Genomic DNA, 5416 nt, shown 5'->3' on the forward strand with positions numbered 1-5416 from the left:
GTAGAATTCTTCTATTTCATCTTCACTGGCTTTAGTGGTTGGTGCATAAATTTGAATAATAGTGGTATTAACTGGGCTTCCCTGTAGGCGCATGGGTATTATCCTATCACTTATAGCATTGTACCTCAGTATAGATAATGTAATCACAGGAAACATTTCACAGAATTGCAATACACATGGTATTTTTCATATTCGAGGGGACTCTTAAAAGTTAGTGGAAAAGTTCCATTATCTTTTAATTCCATTTAAACTTTCGGAATCCCCTTCATATGTAGATTGTCTCAAGTTTCCCCTCACTTTTTGGAAAGAATTTTACCTTCAGATGTTTTGTTAAGTGCCATTGAGTTGGTTCCAACTTTGAGGGTTTCCAAGGAGTGAGTACTGGTTTGAACTGCCTACCTTGTGATTAGCAGTCCAGTACTTATTCTACGTCACCACACCAGGACTCCATTTGTATGTTTAGCAGCATGAAAAGTCTGTTCTAGAATAGGAAGGTCCATCTTAAATTATTTTCATTTTAGTGCAAATGGCTAAATGAGGGGTCCAAGCAGTGGAGATTAGGCAAAGATTGTAGAAAAATAATTCCATTTTATTGCAGCTATCACTTCAGGTAGTTTCTGGGGCAAATCTTTTATTTTTATAGAAACTAAAATTGCACAATCATGGGAAGTTTATAACATATTTGTAACAGATATTACCAAAATTCCTTTATCAACCAGGTATCATTTATTTTAAAGTCTTTATGTATACAATATGAGTCATTTGGTAACTCATCTTTCTTAAGGAAAGGAATATGTCGGACCAGACTTATACCCACGATTCAGTATAATTGATGTTATTTTCCTTGCCAGATAATCTCATTTGCTTTCTGTTTCCCTGGAGAATGCTAGCTCTATGCTCCCTGGAAGTCTTGTCTATGGTCCTCCGTATATGTTAGACTGGGCAGACTCTAGCCCTCACTCTGATGCCCCTGGGAAGGCCCTAAACACAATGCTTCATGGAGACAGGACTTTTTGAAAGGTTAATATGGAGGAGGAGCCCCATACATAATAATATACACAAAGATCACCTGGAGATATTGTTTAAATTGTAGATTCTGTTTCAGTGTATCTGGGATGAACTGAATTAACCAGTTCAAAGCCCTGGGATGAAAAACTTGTGACCTTCTCTTGATGCTTACCCACTGCTTTCTTCCTAGAAAGTTGTGGACCTCCCACAATAAAGAATGTGATAGAAAACTGGAGTGATTTAATATCTCAAAACAGTCATGGGGAGTTTGGAATTCAGCATTGAGTTCATTTGGAATATCCAAAGATAGCTTGGTTAGTAAACTCCTGACATGGGAACCTGGGCTCAGCTCCCATCTGAGTTTTCTTCTTGGAAATGCTGGGAGCAGCTGGGCAGCCAGTAGTAATTCTGTCTCTTTGTGAGAAGAACACTTTAACCCTGTGTGGACCCGAAGCCACCACCCCCGCTAGATACGTAAGCCCTGGAGACAGGAAGAAACCGTATCTCTTCCATAGTCACAGCATGACCGGACATAATGTACAACCAACCACTTTTCCATCCTGATAGATCTCTTGTGTGCCTGCGGTCACATGGCCAGGCAGGGAAAGAGCCTCTGGGAAAGAATGCTGGCCCCCTCTAGCTCCTCAGATAGGAAAGATGTTTCACTGCTGTGCCCTAGATATTGTTGTAGTTGTTAAGTGCCGTGGAGTTGGTTCCGACCCATAGCGACCCTGTACAGGATTTCTATGATGAATGCCTCATCTTTCTCCCGCGGAGTGGCTGGTAGTTTCGAACTGCTGGCCTCAAGTTTCGCAGCCCAATTCGTAACCACTATGCTAGGATGCTAGAATTCCCGGTGGGTTCAGAGAAAGAGGATTTGACATTTCTAGAGGATGGGAAAATTTCCTGGAGCTCTGGTGATGCTGTGGGATAAGCATTGACCTGTTAAGCCCAAGGTCAGGGGTTCAAACCAACCAGTTGCTCCTCGGGAGAAAGATGAGGGTATCTGCTCCCATAAAGATTTATAACCTTGGAAACCCTATACAGGGTCTCTATGAGTCAGAATCAACTCAGTATCAGTAGGTAAAAAACAAAACGTTTTCCTTCATATTTAATTTTTTTTTAATTTATGAATACTCTCCGATTTCATTGCCCTTCTCCCCAGAGGAAAATTACTTCAGTGAGAAATACTCTCTTAGATATCAGTATCATATTGTTGTTGGCTACTACTGAGTGGGCCCCTGACTCATGGCCCTTTTGTATATTACAGAGTAGAACTGCTCTGTAGGGCTTTCTTGGCTGTCATCTGTATGTAAAATGCACTCTTATAGAAACAGAGAGTGGGCTTTGTTACAGAGTTTGGCCTTCTCACGAGTTGTATCCTAATAGAAATACACATGGTTTTTTCAATTAAAACAATGCCCAGAGAAAGCAGCTGGTTTATGACTGTTACTGAGGAGCTGCCTGATGCTCCAAATGAGAAAAGAGGTAAAATCAACTTGGTCTTTTGTAACTTGAAGAGAGACTATAAACTCCCCTCTGTATGATGATGATTAGATTCGTTCCTTACTTAGAGTGTGACCCAGTTTAAGATACAGGGCATCTGCCATGTCATACATACACACACACAAAACCCACATAGGATGAAATTCAATTCCTATGCAAATAAGGCGGGATTTTGGGAAATTTTGGAATTTCCTAGATATCATGAACTCAAGGAAATGAGAGATCAGTTCAAAAATGCACAGTGTATCAAGCTGCTCTTTAGAACTTCCTGTTTTAATAGATAAAATATGTGCATTTTTTATCAATAGTTTTCATTTTAATGAAGGACTAAGAGGAGAATATTGAAAGTGCCATGGGCTGCCAAAAGAACCAATAGACCTGTTTTGGAAAAAGTGCAGCCAGAGTGCTCCTTGGAGGTCAAGATGGCCAAACTTTGTCTCTCATACTTAGTATATATTGTCAGGAGGGACCAATCACTGGAGAAGGATATCATGATTGGTAAGGTGGAGGGTCAGAGAAAAAGAGGAAGAACCCCAATGAGATGGATTGGCCAAGTGGCAGCATCAATGGACTCAAGAGTGGCAGCAGTAGTGAGGTTGGCCCAGGATCAGGCAGTGTTTCGTTCTGCTGTGCATAAGGTCACTATGGGTTGTTACCAACTCAATGGCACCTAAGAGCAGCAACAAGGTGACATGGGACACAGGGGATAACAGTAAAGAATATTCCAAGCGAAGCACTATTTGACATACGACATTGGCAGTGTTTTCTATGAGTGGTAGAATCTTGGGTGAGATCTTTTTTTCTTGTTGTTAACACAACAGAATGAAACACTGCCCCATCCTGTGCCATCCACACAACTGTTGTTAAGCTTGAGTTCATTGCTGCTGTCCCTGAATCAATCCATCTCTTTGGGGTCTTCTTTTTCTCTGACCCTCCACTTTACCAAACATGACATCTTTCTCCAGGGACTGGTCCCTCCTGACAATATGCCCAAAGTATGAGAGACGAAGTCTGGCCATCCTGGCCTCCAAGGAGAATACTGGCTGTACTTCCAGTACAAATTTGTTTCTTCCTTTTGCAGTCCATGGTACTTTTAATATTCTCATCCAACATCATAACTCAAATGCATCAATTCTTCTACAGTCTTCCTTATTTCACTGTCCAACTTTCACATGCATATGAGGCTATTGAAAATACCATGGCTTGGGTCAGGTGCACGTTAGTCCTCAAGCTGACATCTTTGCTCTTGAACACTTTAAAGAGGTTTGGTGCAACAGATTTGCCTAATGCATTACATTGTTTTATTTCTTGACTGCTACTTCCATGAGTGTTGATGCTCCATCTGAGCAAAATGAAGTCTTTGGCAACTTCAATCTTTTCTCCATTTACATAGATATTATTTATTGGTTCGGTGGTCTTCCCATATGGAAGGCTGTGGTCTTTGATCTTCATCAGTTAGTATTTTCAGGTCCTCTTTGCTTTCAACAAGAAAGGTTGTAGCATCTGTATATTGCAGCTTGTTACTGAGTCGTCCTCCATTCCTAATGCCACGGTTTTCTTCATATAATCCAGTTACTTGGATTATGTGCTTATATAAGTATGGTGAAAATCTACAATCCTGGCTCACACTTCTGCCAATTTTAAACCATTCAGTGTTCCCTTGTTCTGTTCAAACAACTGCCTCTTGGTCTATGTGCAGGTTCCTCATGAGCACAGTTAAGTGTTCCAGAATAATCATTCTCTGCATTGTTGTTCATAGTTTGTCATAATCTACACAATCAAAAGCCTTTACGTAGTCAATAAAGCACAGGTAAACATCTTTCTGGTATTCTGTGCTTTCAACCAAAATCCATCTGACATCAACAATGGTATCCCTCATTCTATGTTCTCATATGAATCTGGCTTGAACCGCTGGTAGTTTTCTGGCATAGCAAAGTGACATCTGTTTTTTTATTATCTTTAACAAAATTTTACTTGCATGAGATATTAATGATATTGTCCTATGATTTCTGCATTTCATTGGATCACCTCTCTTTGGAATGGGCACAAATATGAATTTCTTCCAGTCAGTTGGCCAGGTAGCTGTCGTTCAAATTTCTTGGCATAGATGGATGAGTGAGCACCTCCAGTGCTTTATCAGTTTGTTGAAAGATTTCAGTTTGTATTTCATCAATTCCCAGAGCCTTGTTCTTTTCCAATGCCTTCCAGTGTACCTTGGACGTCTTCCTTCAGGATCATTGGTTCTTGATCATATGCTATCTCTTGAAATGACTAAACATTGACCATTTCCTTTTGGTACAGTGACTCTATGTATTTCTTCCATCTTCTTTTTATGTTTTCTGCATCATTCAATAATTTGCCCAGAGAATCCTTCAAGATTACAAGTGGAGGCTTGGATTTTTTTCTTCAGTTCCTTCAGCTTGAGAAATGCTAAGTGTGTTCTTCCCTTTTGGTTTTCTAACTCCAAGGATTTGCACATTTTGTTTTATTTGCTTTTCCTTCAATGCCAAACCTACTATACAATATCACAGCTAGGATGTTGCAATCAATACAGTCAAGATACAGAACATTCCCATCACCATCAGAGCCCCTCCCATCACCTTAACGCCTGGAAACCACTAATCTATCTCTATTTCTATAAATATTTCATTTCAAGAATGTTATATAAGTGGAATCACATAGTATGTAACACGTGAGAATTTTTTCCCCCCACTCATCATAATTCTCTGGAGATTCATCCAAAGGTTGCATGTATCAATAGTTGCTTCATTTTTATTGCTAAGTAATATTTCATAATATTATTGATTGAATATACTCTCCCCAAAATGTGTGTATTATGTAATTCTTTTCCATTTTGTAATCAGAGTATTTAGATGTATCTATATGATCTAAAGTGTTTATG

This window comes from Chrysochloris asiatica, unplaced genomic scaffold, assembly GCF_000296735.1.
Source record: "Chrysochloris asiatica unplaced genomic scaffold, ChrAsi1.0 scaffold00015, whole genome shotgun sequence".
Lineage (NCBI taxonomy): Eukaryota > Metazoa > Chordata > Mammalia > Afrosoricida > Chrysochloridae > Chrysochloris > Chrysochloris asiatica.